The sequence below is a fragment of the Quercus lobata genome, chromosome 5, assembly GCF_001633185.2.
Source record: "Quercus lobata isolate SW786 chromosome 5, ValleyOak3.0 Primary Assembly, whole genome shotgun sequence".
Taxonomy (NCBI): Eukaryota; Viridiplantae; Streptophyta; class Magnoliopsida; order Fagales; family Fagaceae; genus Quercus; species Quercus lobata.
The window spans coordinates 70,660,810-70,678,903 of record NC_044908.1 but is presented as its reverse complement, the minus strand read 5'-3'; positions in this window follow the sequence as shown (position 1 = coordinate 70,678,903).

The following is an 18,094-nucleotide window of genomic DNA, read 5'->3' as shown; positions in this document are numbered from 1 at the left end:
AATCAAGGATTTTACTAATTTCCATTTTTGGAAAATTTTTTTTCGAGAATTGAAAAAATAATTACAGTTTTTTCAATTTTCGAGAAAATATTTCTAAAAATAGAAAATTTAATGTGTGCCCTAAGGGCACACATTAACCAGCCTCATAAATCAATACACTTATAGCATTATTATTGATAGTGCTAAAAAGTCATATTACCATTTTTAGCACCACCAACTAAAAAACTGAGACTACCTTGGTGGAGCCAAATCCAAAAAATTTGACTTCTTAACTACCGTTTACAGTTATCTTTGCCGGTGTACTTTAGCTCAAATATATATATATATATATATATATATTTATATATATTTATCACAAATAATTTTTTTTTTTTTCTCTTCCTTCTCATTTCTTCTCGTTGCCCTCTCTCTCCTCACACTTTCACCTCTCCACTCTTCCCTCAGAGGAAACTAAAGAAAATAAATGAAACTTCAGAGAGCACTGAGCAGTCATGAAAGCGTCGCTGGGTTCATCGGAGCAAAGGCAGCATGAACTCATCGGCAATGGCTAGTGGTGGTGCTCGAAGGTGGAGATCTAAACTTGCAAGTCAGATCTCGGTGGCCTGTGGCGGAATTCTGAGCTTCGTGAAGCGGCATGGAGAGATTGGTGATGGCGGATCTCGGTGACGTTGCTCCAGTAGTGATAGTGGCTCCTATCTTTGCCTTCTCTTCTGACGAAATTGATGGCTTCGATCACACCGATTTGAAGAGAATGGATCGTTGGGTTGTGGCCTGTGGGTTAGTGGGTATCGGTGGTGTGGGTCGTTGGGTTGTGGGTTGTGGCTGGTTGTGTGAGTTTTGATTGGGTTGTGGTGGGTTTGTTGATGGCCATTGTTGATGTGGGTGAGTTGTTGAGGTGGATTTGTGGTGGTGGTGGTTTTTTTTTTTTTTTTTTTTTCAAAATTAGAGTTGTTGTGGTGGCAGGTGGTAGTTTGCTGATGTGGGTGGGTTGTTGAGGTGGGTTTGTGGTGGTAGTGGGTTTTTTTTTTTTAATCAGAGTTATGGTGGTGGCAGATGGTGTTTTACTGATGTGGGTGATGGTTATTTTTTTTTTTAATTATTTTTTTAAAATCAGAGTTGTGGTGGGCTGGTTGTGGTGGTGGCAGAAGGTGATGGGTGGCTATGACCGGAGAGAGAGAGAGAGAAAAGGATGAAGAATAATAATAATAAAAAAAAAAGATTATTTAAATGAAATGGTTGCTGAAATAAAACTATTGGTGTGGAGTGAATTGTAAAATGGTAATTTAAAATAGTTAAAGTGAATTTTTTTTTTTTTTTTTTTTTTTTCAGAACTATTATTAGAAAAAGAAAACTAGAATCCAAGTACAAAAGAGACAAGACATTCCTGAAAGTTGAAAGTTGAAACAGAATCAAAAAACTCCCACATAAAGTGTTTTTGATACTACTTTAAAAAAAGAGCGTTAATTGCACCAATTATTGGATTTTTATAGGTGTAATGGATAATTTATTGTCTATATTTTATTTTATTATTAACCTTAATTTAAGACGCGTAGAATTTTTTTTATTTTTAGTTTTTTAGATAATTTTGATTTATGGTATCCACTCCTGATGATAACTTTTTATCATCAGATCAAAACACCAATCGGTTTTTGATGTAAGCAGTGATTGAATTCCAAATCTCTCATTCAACTATTAGAGACTTTACTAATTGAACTGACTAGAACCCACAAAACACATAGAAGTTTGATATCTGAAATTACGTAATATTTACCTGTGAGGGAAATGTTAACAATGCCCTTAGGGCAATTATTAATAAACCATAAGAGAAAAGTTTTGACACTACTTTTATGGGAAATATAAAAAGTTGTCAACAACAATTATTTTTTTATCATTCTTCCAAAAAATATTTCTAAAAATAGTTCCTAAATCAATGCATTCAGGGCATTGGTTAACATTTCTCATTCACTAAAAGATGCTATATTCTAGTTATCTTAATATATAATATAGTTCTATTAGGGAGTAGAAGAATAATCATAAAAATAGTACAAATAAAGATAGTAGAAATGATAATAATATAAGCAACATCAAAAACAATAATGAAGATAAAAGTTATATTAGTAATTGTAATAATCAATGACACTTAATAATAAATTGTTAATAATGATAATGATGATGATGATATAAGAGAGTTAATGATGATAATGATGATGCTGTGAGAGATTAATAAATAAAAATATAAAACAAGTTTGCCAAGGGTTTACCATTTCTCTCTCCTTTGTGAGATTAGTTGTGTTTCATATATCATCATCGCGATTCTCTTTAGTTTATAGACAACTCTCATCTACGAGAGAATAAAAGGTATCTACTTTGCTTAACTGATTTTTCTTTTTTTTTTTTTTTTTTTTTTTTTTTTTTTTTTTTTTTGAGAAGGTAATTTGCTTAACTTATGAATAAAGCGGACAACCTATAAAGCATAGTTTTAAGACTAAACTATATAGATGCTCTTCTGTAAGGAAAAGTGCATGATTTAAACTTTATTCTAGGATTCTTTTTAAGGAGAATTACATTTTATTACCCTAAATTATACCCTTGTTTACATTTACCATCCTGAACATTCAAATTTCACGATTACCATCCTAAACTATAATCGGTGTTTCACTTTGCATCCTGCCGTCAATTGGACTATTTACTTAGACAAAAAAGTCTATCATGTGTGACTCACATGACCTCTGCATATGTGACACTATATGAAAAGACCAAATTCCCCCTCTTTAATCTCTTAAAACAAAGGTTTATGTGGCATCACAAGATATAAATATGTTAAACAATTTTGTTGTAAGAGATTGAGATTGAAGATGAACAATTCAGTCTTTTCAAGTAGTGCTAGGTATGCAAAGGTCATGTGAGTCACACATGACATGTTTTTCTATCTAAGTTAGTAAACTAATTAAAAATGGTGTGTAAAGTGAAACACGAGCTATAGTTTAACAAAGTATTCTGAAAGTTCAAAATAGTAAATGCAAGTAAGGGTATAGCTTGAAGTGGTAAAATGTAATTTCCTATTCTTTTTAAGGTAGAATATTATGCATCTAATTTTTAGGCTTCATATTATATATGATGTTGAAAAGATTAGTCTATATGATCAAAATAGTGGGTATATTTAGAAGGGATCTACTTCGCGTAATTGATTAACAAAGTGCTCAATCAGTACAAGCGTTATATATAAAGATTAATTCAGATGCTCTTTTCTATGCAAAATACATTATTTAATCTTGCTTTTAGGATGAAAACTACCACAAATCATGTTTTTTGAGTCTTTGGTGTACATGATATTATAAAATTAAGATTCAAAACTTCGAACGAGATATTTATGTAAACTTAGTGAGAGCTACTAGACAGCCCATGGCCCAAAGCCCCGAGGGCGCTCACTAGGCCAACCTACTAGCCCAACAGTGCTGAGAGGAAAGCTTCAAGACACCACACTCAAACTTTAAGATAATTAAAGTGGTTGTGTTAAGCTTTATCTTTTGATAAAAGATTGTGTTAACTCTTTTTTTTTTTTTAAGCAACCGGTGATTGTGTTAAGTTAATTAATTAGCTAATCTTGATGTTTCCAAATCATTTAGTTTTTAATTCTTTTATCTCCTATTGCAATTATCAAATTATCAAAAAAAAAAAAAAAAAAATTTGACAATGATCAATAGTAGTGGTCATAATAATTCTTACAGTAATGAAACTTCGCACTAGTGATGATAATGATTATAATGCTGATGACGATAAGAAGCAATAACAATTACAAGTGTTTCGAAGGTTTACCATTTTTCAATCTCTCCCTCTTCCCCTCTGTGAGCTATGTAGATTGGTTGTGTCGGATACCATCATTGTGATCGAAATTTCTTTTATAGACTGCCATCAACTACTAGAGAATGAGAAATATCTACTTTTTTTTTTTTTTTTTTTCATTACAAGATAGGTATCTACTTTTTACTTAATCGACTAAAGTGTACAGCCACGAGAAAGCCTCATAATAAGTATGCGTTTGGCATTGATGAAAGTTGCTAGTTTATTTTACTATTTAGCTTATTTTTTATATTATTCATGGGTCTTACTGTACTATTTCAATTAACATTTACCTTTATCTAAAGTACTTTCAGTAAAAAGTTTTCAGTTTCAGTAAAATAAGTAGATTCCAAACAATGGGACTCATGAATAGTATCAAAAAGTACAGTGAGACCCATGAATAGTACCAAAAATAAGCTAAATAGTAAAATAAGTTGGTAGAAAATAAACTAGTCAAACAGACACTAAGACTACGTTAGTCTAATTAGATGCTCTTTCGTAGGGAAAATGCATGTTCTGCCCAATACAAGTTTTGAATCTTTATCCAAGCAAGGTAGATTTTCAGTGCAAAATGGGATCTAATTCTTTATATTATTTGCTGACTCTAGTTAATTTTTTAAGCAAAGTAGATACCTTCCACCCGATCTTACCTAAGGAAAAGATTCATAACTGTCTTCCATTTAGAAATTTTATCGAATAAAGGATTGTGTTGTTACATTTTCCATGCAAAATAACATCTAATTTGGTCTTTATAATATGCTTATATTCTTTGCTTACTGTACTTTGATTTATTAAGCAACGTCAATACCCTTCCTCGCCTTTTTATTTATACCAAATAATATAATACACGCCATTGACGGAAAGAATTCAGTGATTAATCTTCTGGAATTAATAAACTTTGTTGTTCCTATGATAATAAATTACTAAATAAAATAAATTTTATAATTTACCAAAGTATACTTTAAATAATAATTTTTCACAAAAATCTTATTTCAACTCAAAACAAAGAAAAAAAAATAGAGCTAGTACCTTTTGATGTTTGTGTTTGTTTGTTTAGACCCCTTAAACCAAATTGTTTAACCTAATATATTAGCCAAGTAATTACTTAGGTTAATTATTCGGATCTAGGTTAAACAATAATAAATCATATCATGTACAACAGTGGAAAAGTAAATAACACCATGATATGATGACCTAGAAAAATTGATGAAACGAACTGTTTCAAGGTAAAAACTTGGAGATGATTTGACCTAACAATCCTTAAGGTAAAGCAAATTCACTATAACATAATCGAAGATTTTACAATCAAATTTAACCTTAAATCTATTGCTACCTCAAGTAATAACTTACTGACATAACTACGTGCAAGCTCCGAATCCACAGGCTCCTTTTCTTCTTATACTTACTGCAACACAAGAACCCACGCTTGTGACTTTGAGATCCCACTCAAAAGTTTCAAATCACCTTCGGTTGTTGATCTTAGTAGTAACAACTAGGTTCTACCAACGCATGATTGTAGATCATGCTTTGGTAGACACTTGTGTAGTTAGAAAGTAAAACACCTCTCAGATCTCACAAAGAGTAACACACAAGTCTTTCAAAAGTCTCCAAAATGTAGCTAGAGTTTCTCTTTTATAAGTAAACATGTTAGATCGAAACCCTAAATGTTTTCATAGGCTTGGGCTTTATTTAAAAATTCTACATAATCTGATTTTTGCAATTTTCGATCGGTCAAATCTAATTTTCAATCAATCGTGCTTGGCAAATTTTGACTCTTCTTTTCTACAGTCAGCTCGAACTTGAAGCTTGAAACATACACCTTTGAGCAATACCTAATACATAGACTAGACATTTTTTGTACTCAGTTTGCCAACACACACAAAATATAATTCTAAACATTTAATCCTAAATCTTTAAAACCAACAATTGGACGTATTTTATAGCATGCATGATATATGTATTGCTACAACAAACTTTCTAAGATTGATGATGGCCAAGTTGAGGCATAGACTATGAGACATAGACTATGTTAGGTTCTAAAACTTTAGGAACTAAATGTATTAGAACTTCACTTTGTATATGTTGGCAAACCATGATCAAAACATTTAGTCTAGATTTAGACTTGCTCAAAGTTTGTTTTAATGTAAATTTGGAATCGAGTAATGGCAGGAAAATTAAGTTTTAATTATGCAAGGTTCGATCAATCGAGAATCATAGATTAGAAATTTTCTGCAAAATTTTCAAACGCGGCCTAAGCCCATATGACATGTAAGATTAAGTGTTTCACTCCCAGTATAAAAGGAAAAACCTTAGCTACGTTTTAGAAGTCTTAGTTGTGTTGTGTGTTTAATCTTTTGTGAGATCTGAAAAGGTGTTTACCTTAGAACACACGCATAGTTCTACCAAGATCAAGATTCACATCAAGAAATGCTAGGCGATTCAGTTGCTGCACAAAGAACATTCAAGAAGATCCAAAACTTTTGAGTGGAGTCTCAAAGTCACAAGTAGGAAAACTTGTGTTTGTTGCAGATTTAAGGAAAGAAGTAGTCTGTAGACTCAGAGCTGTCACGTGGTCGTGGTAGTAAGTTTTCTACACAAGGTAGTATTAGGACGTTAGTGGTCTAAGTCCTATTGTACAAACTTTAATTCTTTCATAGTGGATCTATTTTTACCTTGAGGATAGTTAGGTTAAATCCTTCTCAGGTTTTTTACCGATTTGGTTTTCTTGAGTCATCATATCATTGTGTTCTTTACTTTCCTTATTATATTTGTCTTGTTCACAATAGTTTAACCTAGACTTGAATAACAAACTTGTTAATCAACTTGGCTTAATATTAGGTTAAACATATTGTGTTAAGGGGTCTAAAAACCTAACAAGTGGTATCAGAGTAGATTAGCTCTTATGTTAGATCTTTTGATCTAAGAGTTGATCATTGACCCCTATTGTCATGGGACACGGTCACTCTCTTGTGATCCCTCCACATTTTGATGGAAATAACTATATCTATTGGAAGGTTAGCATGAAAGCCTTCTTGAAATCTATAGATGAGAGAGTGTGGAACTCCGTTGAATACAGATGGGAGAAACTAACTACTCCTATTAATGAGTGATCAATGTCCCAAAAAGAAGCAGCCGCTTTTAATAGCGAAGTTATGAATGCTATTTTTAATGCTGTTTCTATGGAAGAGTTTAGGAGAATCTCAAATGTTGAGTTTTCTTATATTGCCTGGAAAATTCTCCAAACTGTGCATGAAGGCACAAAGGCAGTTAAAATAAACAAGTTGTAGCAGTTGACAACTGGGTTTGAAAGAATTAGAATGTCTGCGGATGAAAGTTTTGATGAATTCTATGCTAAACTTAATAATATTGTTAATTCTACATATAATTTGGGTAAAATTTATGATCAACCTAAGATAGTTAAGAAGATTCTTAGATCCTTATCTAAGGACTTTAGACCCAAAGTAACTGTCATTACTGAAAGCAAGGATGTGGACTCCATCCCTATCGATGAACTTGTAGGATCTCTATAGTCCTATAAGTTAGACCTACTAAAAACTAACAAATTCAAATCAATGGCTCTTAAGTCAATTGATGATGTTGATGATAATGGATTTGATAATGAACTCTCTTCTACAGAGATTGCATATCTTGTCAAAAACTTTAGAAACTTTCTCAGGAATAACAATAGAAGGGCAAGAGGTAGAAACAATGCTGAGCCTAAGAACTCTAAGAAAAATGGACCAACTGAAATTAATAATACTGAAAAATCAAAAGAAAAAGTTGGTTAATCTTCTAGTAATTCTCTAGGTCAACAATGTTTTGGTCATTAAGGGTATGGTCATGTGAAGTCAGAATGTCCAGGATTCTTGAAATAAAAGGGTAAAGCTATGGCTGTAACCCTTAGTGATAGTGAAGTTTTTGATCATGAGTTTGGAAGGGATGAAGATGGAAACTTCTTTGTTTTCACAGCTACTGTTGTAGTTAATGAAATCAATTTGGTTGAAGAAAACCCTTTTGATGAGGAACTCTCTTGAGAGTGCTGACTTGTAAGAAGCTTATAACAAGCTATGCAAAGTTGCTGCAAAGGATGCAATAAGTGTGGATTTAGGGCTAAAGAAGATAGCCGTTCTTGAACAAGAAAAGACAAATTTGTTGCTAAATTTGCTTGATGCTAATGAACTGGTAAATAAGGTGAAGGTTGAAAATATTAAGTTGGTAGAAAAAGTTAAGAAACTAGAACTAGAGTTGCCTGTTGCTAAAGAATAGTCGAATAGGTCTACTAGTTCTAAGCTTGATCACATGTTGAGTATTCAGAAGTCTCCCTTAGAAAAATCAGGTTTAGGTTTTGTTGATAGCATCTCTGTGTCTGAAACTCATTCCACAAACTTTGATCCTTCTTCTAAACCATCTAAGATAGAAGTTGTTAAGCCAAAAGAAGTTCCTACTCCTAGAAAGATTAGGGTAGATCTTAAAGAGTCTAAGCCTAAGAGTCCTAACTTCCCTAAGGATAAGAAGCATGATAAACTTTTGTGGGTTGTCATTTTTGTGGAAAAGCTGGGCATACTTGTCCAAACTGTTTCAAGTTATAAGCTGCTAAGGGAGCAACTAAGCAAAAAGAACCTATGCCTCAAGCACAAGATCCTATGGTACTTATTGGTGAATTGGTAAAGACTTTAAACCTTTATACCAATACTGGAATTGCTTATCATTCTAATCTGAATAATAACTCCAAAACCAAAGTTGCATATAAAAGGTTACAGATGCAAAATGCTCAATCTAATTGAGTCTTTCTGACATAGTCCTTGTGCTTCATCTCAAAATCCTTTGTGACTATTTTCTTGTTTTCTTGATTTCTTTTGTTTCTAGGATTTGCATTGCATTACATTCATGCATTTCATATTAGGTTTTTTTTTTTTTTTTTTTTTCATAAAAAAAAAAATGGAAAGAGGAATGTGGAAGGATGTGTTTTGTATTACATATCATGGATGTGTATTTAAGGTTGGCCATATTATCTTTGCATAACATGCTTGTGTACCTTGGTTAGCTTGGATGAGCTTATTTATCTACACTTTGCTAGTTCTAACCATGTAGTGAATGTTGTGTGTGAGTTGTTTATAGTTTTTGATTACATGATCTTGATTTTGAAGTCACATACTTTTGATTGTAAGGACTAAAAAATCATAAAAGAAAGACATAAATAACCATCTCACCACTATTTACTAGCCAATCATGAACACTTTAGTGCATATTATAGGATTTTATGCTCGAGAAAGTATAGCACATTCACAAAAAGAAAATAAGGTGTAGCCTTAAAATAAATAAATAAATAAAAGAATAAAAAAAATGTATGTATACAATAAGGCTAAATAAAAAATTAAAAAAAAATGCATGATTGCAAGCTTGTTTTCTAGGAGATATGGGAGTTATATGATATAACTCTTTAGGTGATAGTCACTTTCAAATTTATGTGATGAATATTGTAAAAATTGTGATTGATTACTATCTACATATTACCTCACATGTATCTCATGCTGTTACTAGTTGCACACACTTCACAAGTTATTCTTTGCTAAACTTAGTACATGAAATTGTCTGTAAATTTGGTTTGGCCATCCAAGATTATATATTCTATGATTTTGATACAAAATATGTTCAAGGGTTGAAAATTTGGGGGTAAAAAGTTTGAAAATCTTGTTTTGAAGTTCTAGGTTGAAAACAAATTTTTTTGAAAAACTTTTAAACTCATTCTCATGCATTTCATTCATGAAATTATTAGGGTTGAGTGGATTCTGCATAATCTTCTGCAGTTTTTCAAAAAATTCAGATTTCCAAAATTTCAATCAATCAAATGTGTTTTTCGACTGATCGAAAATCCCTTGTTTTTTTTTAAAACTTGGCCTCGAGTTGGTTCGATTGATCCTTGATTGGTACTTGATCAATTGAATCTGTTTTGCTCAGATATCGATTGATCAAAGCCATTTTTCGACTGATCAAAATTTTAAGTGGTTTTAAAGGATACATTATGTCTGGTTCAATTGGTGCCCGATCGGTACTCAACCGATCGAGTTTTGAAAAGAAAGAAAAATAAAAAGCTTTTAACATCACGTGTTCTTCACAATTTCAAAAAGTTTTCTCTTCTTTTCGTCCTTTTCTCTATTGACCGATCCAATCCAAGACTTTCTTGTCAGTTTCCTCCTCAAATATTCAAGGGTTTTTGTCCCCAAGTATGGGTAAGACCTAAATACCCTTCCTTTTTCAATTTATTTACATTTTTGATGAATTTTTCATGAAATTTTTTGAAAATATTGAACAAAGAGGTTTTTGTGATTTTGGATTTCTGGGTTGTTTTTGTTCAGAATTAATCATTGGGATTTGTTTTTAGATGATATATACATGATTCTCATGCATTAATTTGATCAATTTTGTGATTTGAGAAGAATTGGAAACTCTAGGGCTTGAAAATTTTCAAAATTGGGGTTTTTGTTCAGTTAAGCTTAAATTGTTGAGATTGACTTGTGACATTGATGGATTAAGCCATTATATGATGTTTTCTAACTGATATAATGTGTAATTGATCAATTTGGTTTGGTTTTGAAAAGTGGGTTTTTCAAAATTTGAGGTTTTTGGTTAAAACTCTTTTGTTCAAGTCAATTGTTGGTGAAATTTGGTAAATTTGAACAAGTTTTTGTGCATTAGAGCATGCATCATATGTGCATTCATTACATGCATCATATAGTTTGTCATTTGTTGATAAACATTGTGCTCTAACCCTTTCTAATGCAGTCTGCCCTTGGTGTTTTTTTTTTTTTTTTTTTTTTTTTTTTTTTTTTTTTTTTTTTTTTTTCTTAGAGACATGGTTAGGAAATCTAGAGCAAAGAAAAACACTACCTCCTCCTTCTCTTCTGACTTTGAAAGGTCTAGATTTCAATTTAAGTCTAATCAAGAAGCCTATGAGAAGTTGAATATTTTTAGGTCTGTTTGGGCTAAGAGAAAAGTCATCCTAGATGAAGATAATGCTAAAATTCGGAGGAACTTTGAGAGTCAAGGTTGGTTACCCCTTCTAGATGTAGAGCATCCTCCTCCAACTGCATTGATTAGAGAGTTTTATTCAAACATCTCTATTCACTCTAATGACTCAAATATTCACTATGTGAAGACTTGCATAAGGGGTGAAGAGTTCGTCATTACCCGTGAGGCAATGGCTATAGCTCTCAATGTACCTTTGGTATAGTAGCTTGTGTACCCTTACACAGAGTTTCCTCACATTGACGACATCATGTCACTTCTTATTGGTACTACCATTAGTTAGGGTACTGATCCTAGGATTACCACACGAGCTTATTGAACTCAATTATTTGTTCTCTAGGATTTCTTGTCATAGCATCTAGCCTATTTCTCATATACATACCATTCCCATTGAGAGATATGCGATTTTGTATGCTCTCATCACTGATGCTCCTATTAGTTTTCCTACTCTTTTCATTCATTCTCTTGTAGAGGTTCATAAGAGTAGTGCTAAGTCTCATGGTTTGTTTTTCCCTATTTTTATTCATAGGATTCTTTTAGATTTAGGTTTAGAGGACTTCCCCACTTTAGAGCCTATTCATATCATTGCTTCTATAGGTGCCACCTTTCTTAGGGAAAGAGTAGCTCAGTTAAAAGCTAGCTTTAAATGCCCTAGAGTCGAGTCTTCTACAGGTGATGCTTCTAGAGGCCCTCCTTTCAGTGACCTTACTGTTGAGGAGTTTGTTGATCCCACTGCTGCTGTGGATCCTTCACTATTTACATCATCATCTTCTTCTATGCATACCATGCTGGAGACGTGTCTCACAGTTCAGGCAGCATATGGATAGCTTTTATTGGATTTGTTCAGTGAGGTTGCAACCTTATGAGCAGATTTAGCTAATGCTAGAGGTGCTTCTCCACCGGCTCCACCCTTGGATCAGTCATGATTGCCCTTTGGTGTTAGGACATATGTGATTTGATGTTAGAAACAGATGTCAATTTAGAATTGGCTAATCATTTGACAAAAAGCACTTGTAATTGGGTAGATCTAGGATGTGTTTAATACTTCAAGGAACAAGGTTTCAAGTTCAAGTGTTAAAGCCATGCAAATCTTTCCAAAAAACAAGTGAGAAAGTGCTGGATTTTAAAACTCAACAACTAGCTTGATAGTTACCCTATCTGTCGAGGTTTATGAAATTCAGTTTTTTAGAGCTGATTTCCCTCCAATCCGTGAGTATGCGTTTAGGCTTTCTTTTCTCACAACCCTAAACATATATAAGGATTATTTTAAGGGCTGTAAAAGGGCGCGCAAGTGTGAAGCAATGTTGTGTTCATGCAAATTGTGACCGGAGACAAAATTTGCCCTAATTCATCTTTCTCTTGAAGAAGCTGTTGTGTTTGTACACCTTAGGATTTTGTGACCAAGGAGTTTTGTGATCTTCATCGTGTGATGAACTGAAGAATTTTGCAGCCAACATCTTTCTCAAGTTGGTGATCAAGTTGAGTACTGGGATCCGCGCATCTATTGGTTAGTCACATATTGAGAGCCGTGCATTGAAAATGAGAGATTGTCACTACAGAACAAGTCCAATTGGGTATTGGGGTAAGGGTTCAACTGTAGGTTGGTATAAGATACTAAGATTCCTTTACTTGTAACCGCTTGTTTTGATAATAGTGAATTCTCGGGAGTAGTGACCTTAAAATCACCCGGTGGAGTTTTTGCTGTGTAGGTTTTCCCTATTTGTAAACAAATCACCATGTCAATCTAATTTCTGCTGCACTTTAGTTAATTGGTGATTTGTTTGTGCTACCACGCATTTTGCATGTTAATTGAATTAATTAATTAACTTGGCTATATCAATTGATTAATTTATCACAAGGGGTCAATTCATTCTTGGCCTATTAAGGGTTCAACTGTAGATTGGTATAAGATACTAAGATTCTTTTACTTGTAACCGCTTGTTTTGATAATAGTGAATTCTCGGGAGTAGTGACCTTAAAATCACCCGGTGGAGTTTTTGCCGTTTAGGTTTTCCCTATTTGTAAACAAATCACCATGTCAATCTAATTTCTGCTGCACTTTAGTTAATTGGTGATTTGTTTGTGCTACCACGCATTTTGCATGTTAATTGAATTAATTAATTAACTTGGCTATATCAATTGATTAATTTATCACAAGGGGTCAATTCATTCTTGGCCTATTAAGTGGTATCAGAGTAGGCACACTCTGATTAGGTGTTAATCTTTACTGTGTGATCCATTTAATTACTTTAATTAGAATATCTTTCAATTCTACCACGTTTATATTAGGAAATATCTTCTAAAAATCAATAATTCATGGGAAAATATGTACCAAAAATTATTGGTGCTTTCATCTGTAAAGTAATCAAGAAAGGAAGGAAGGAAAGAAGAAAAAAAATTACTAGATTATATAATAAAATTTGTAAACACTTTCTCACGTTCATATTTTTAACAATCATACATGCAATATTCACAATTGCATGCACTAATTTATACATTTTAAAACTCGTAAAAGATAAGATAATGTTAACATTTAAAACGTGAAAAGTGAAGCAACCACAAACTCATTCATTCTCTCACTTTCTTTGTCCTATTACTAACAACCCATACCAATCTAAAGCTCAAAATGTTTTTTTTGGAATAAAAATCTAGAACTCAATATAAAATATCGTATAAATTATGAGCGTGATGCATTTTAAACTCACCCCCCCCCCCCCCCCCCCACAAAAAAAAAAAAATCATTGATATAAGATCTATAACTTAAGAAAGATTGATTATACCAACCGGAATTGACGATTTTCTTGAAGAATGACATTTCATCTTCTCGATGAAAAGCTCCAGGGTTGCATGATAGAAGTTGAAGGCCAGTCATCCCATCCGTGTCTCGTTCCCCAACTAACTGTTCGAACTTAGTTGCTATTTGCAAGGCCAACTCTGTTTTCAGATATTAAACATTAAAAAAAAAAAAAAGACAAAAATAGAAAATTTTATAATATCCATAAAAGAGAAAGGTTAATTACTGTTGCACACATAAAGTTATATACTGTCATTCCTACTCCAACTGAAATCCTATTATAGTTATGAAATCATAATTTCACAATTATAACTAAAATCGTGTTTTCGATTTTAGTTGTATGCCTTGTACACAGTGTTAACTATCAAAGAAATATTTCCGTAATTATATTTTATGATGTGATGTTAAGGGTGGGAGAAGTAACCGAAGTGGTGTGAAAGGATGGCAATGTGTAGAATAGTGGTTTTATCTCTCCTCTGGAGGAAGACTTTCTGATTTTCTTCGTCATAACCGGAAATTTTTTTGGCAAGAAAATTGAACATGTCTTGCTTCCCATAACGGGCGGTCCGGAAAAGAGCTGTTTCTCCAAGGTTGTTACGCATGCATAGTAATCCGGGAGCCTTCTCCAATACTTTCTTTGCCACCTCGAGTGAGTGGTTCGATATGGCGGTCTCGTGGAGGATGGTTTTGGCGAGTCAGTTTATCAAAATGGCGATCGGGCAACTCCTGTAGAAGTCTCAGTACCAAGCTAGGTTTCTTGGCGTAAGTGGCCGCCTGGAGCACCGTGTCATCATGTACAGTCAATATGTGCAGTCCCTGCTCCTCAAAATCTTCACACAGCTTTATCACCTTTTCCTCATCTTCTCTCCGCAAAGCATCGTACACTAGCGCATTTAACCTGTGCTTTTCTGCCACACTACGCCTCGGTTGGAGCTCCAAATTTCTCATTGCATCAAAAGGTGAAGTCCACTGAAGTGAAACTTTGAAAGCAAAGTGATGGAAGAGAGAGCGAGAAAGCTATGATTGTATGAGATATGGGAGGAATATAAGAGGTTAAAAGCTCCGTCCTAGGAGAGAAGTGCTTCCAACATTGGAAACTTTTATACTTTCGTGTCATAGATAGAACATGTTATGAGGATACTCAGATGACCACTTATTTTCTTGGAGTATAACCTATATATGTATGTGGGAATCGAAACAATTCTGGTGGAGAAAATGAAAGCAACAATAATATCTTCAGATTTGATTAAACCAGACTAAAGTGAAAGGAATTATTCGTTGTCTCTTATAGTATGATTTTTTTTTTTTTTTTTCCATGGGATTTTATAGTATGATTTGATAAGCTTTAAACAAATATAAATGCAATTTAAACATGTACTTCTTACTTCGTTGGAGGTGGGGATTTATTTGGTCTAAAGCGATCCAGCAGTAAAAATACATACACCTACACATACACAACTACATCTACGCTACGAAAACACACAAAAGCAAAAAAACTTGAAAATTGCGATGCCATATCACGTTTGAGGCTTGTTCATATAAATAAGTTTGTAAGCATCCCATATGCCCGTTTGGATAGGCTGTTCACAAAACTTTAACGCGCGTTTTAGACAAAACGTGATTTGCCAAATCGTTTGGCTCCACAAAATCAGCACGTTTGCATTTTCAAAATCCAGATTTTTCACGTTTACAAAACACTGCAAAGCTTTGCTTTTTCAGAGACGCAGATGGGCTAGCCGCTATTTTTTTCTTCAGAAAATAAAAATAGCTCCAGTACGATAGGAAATACCAGCTTTATCCCTTCCCCCATGTATACCGTACTGGAACCTTGGCCGGTACATGAATGCTAGTATTTCGTTCCGGTTTAAATACCGGCCATATTGGAGTCATTCCAGCAATACCAGAGCGAATGCTGAATTTTGGATACCAGATTTCTAAGAAATTGAAGGTCTTTGAAGAAGAATAAAAATCGAAGAAGCAGTTGAGGCTTTTGTGAATCTTTGAAAAAAAATTTCACCTGTCGTTGTAGATCAATCAAGCTGTTGCTTCTTCTCATTTCCCTGATGCTACCTCATGAACTTCTTCTCCTTCTTTTACTTCTAGCAAGTTCCTTCTCCCCCAATATTTCTTTTTCATTGTTTTATCCGACTGTGAATCTCAATGCAAAATTTTGAAACTTGTGGTCAGTAATGGGAAGTGAGAAAGACAAGTCTTCAAGTTCACTTTTTACCCATCTGGATGGTCATGTCACTCACGTGGCCTATAGATGGCGTATTTTTTATTCCCTTTAACTGTGTTATATTACTACTCTTTAACTCAAAAAAAAAAAAAGAGTACAATAGTATATATATATATATACTGGTTATCAAAAATATATATATTATAATAAACTATATATTCTGTACATTAGTTAAATAATATCAGATATTTGTCAACAATGATCGTTATTGGCTCATTGCTGCTAAGAGATTTTGGGAAAAAAACTTTACCATTGTTGGTAGAAGTATAGATTCTTTGATGAGGTTGATAAAAAAAAAAAAAAAAAATGACAAACCTTGAATACTCACTTTTTTGAAACTGTATGAATGACTTAATAACAACCCGAAGGAAGCAACATAATTAGTTAGGGACCTTTGCCTCATGAAGTGGAGGTCACTACTGTTCCTCTTCCTTAGGGTCAAAACTTGTTTATCTTAAAAAAAAATGGATGACTTAATGACAACATTATCTACCTCCACTCTCAAGTTTCAACTCTTTGTCAATGACTTTAATGAACTCTACTTATTTCATGATCTTAAATTTATTTTAATACTTGTTTGATTCCCTTGAGTTATACCAATTAGCTCTGATTATTTTATTTTTTTAGTAATTATTTTAATATAATTATTTTCCTAATCATTTTAATATCTTCCTCTTGTCGGGGGTTTTTTTTTTTTAAATTTTAAATTATATAAATTTCTCTCCATGATTCCAACAACGACAACATTATTATTGTTATTATTAATGTAATTGTCAGGCTTAATTACATATTTTCAAAAATAATTAAAAAAAACACTGATTAAAGGAAAAATGACAAAATAACCTTAACAAAATAGTTATGTCCTTTTTTGGAATTTACACTCCAAACAGCCATTTTTAAAACAGCTTATCTAAACACTTAATGTAGCTTTAAAAATAAAAAACGCATATTTTCATATTTTTACCAAACGCTTATCTGTGGTTTTTAAAATGATGTTTTCAAAACACACGTTTTAAAAACGCTCATTTTTAAAACGCACCTTTATGAACAGCCTATCCAAACAGGCCCATATATCATGTTCAACAATCATTGAAGTAGTTTGTTGAGAATAATTAATGTTGATGGGTTTGAGTTGCAGGAATATATTTTTCTTCAAACTAATTTCGAGGTAAACTCTATCCCTAATAAAAATAGAACTTGCCTCATGAAGCATTCAAATCTTCCACCCCCTCCAATTGGAGTCAAATCTCACTTATCATCCAAAAAAAAGAAAAAAGAAAAAAAACAAAAACAAAAACAAAAACAAAAACAGAAAGAACAAAAATCTTCTCTCTAGTATGCCAATACCGATCAATGATGGTGCTTGGCTTCAATTTAAAAAGGGCACAAAATCGCACCAATAATTTGGTTTATATCGGTGAAATTTATCACTTATTGCTTAATTTATTTTTATAATTGCTTTCAAAAAAAAATTTATTTTTATAATCAATCATAGGTTAGGAGGTATAAAGTATTTTTTGAGAGGTATAATGTTTAATATCCTAAATTAAATAATAAATATCTATCAATCAAAAAGTAATGAATTAATTTATTTATATGTGAGGAAAGTGTTGAGTACCACATGACTCTAGTTTAATAATGCTTACCATATTTTAATCAATAAATTTTATTAATTCAATTAATAAAAATTTTCCCATATAAATTTGAGAAATATCCGAGGTTCCATCTATTCATCAACAAAGTAAATGAAAACATTATTTTGCTACATTTATATAGATGTAGCCACGATTGTCAAAATCTCGATCTGGATCTTACAATCCGAATCTTTCAAGAAACTTTGCAATCATTTAAGATTGATAAGACTATACGATTCTGACAATCTTAGTTTCTTGTAATTTTCTTTAACTTGACAGAAGGTTTAGTTGGACCCAAATAAAAAATAACATCTAACTAGACCAAGTTTTACTATTCTAATGTTGAGAGATAATATCACGTTTTGAGGTTTTCGGCTTCTTTAAATAATGTTTACAAATAAATGTAGTGATGTATGTTAATTACATCAAATAGATGCAAATTTTTGGTTTCTTGTGAATGAATGTATAATTTATGTGATTATTTAATATACTAATGTGTATTTTTTTCTCAAATAATATAGTATCTTACAATCCACGATTCGATTCTACGATTCACGATCC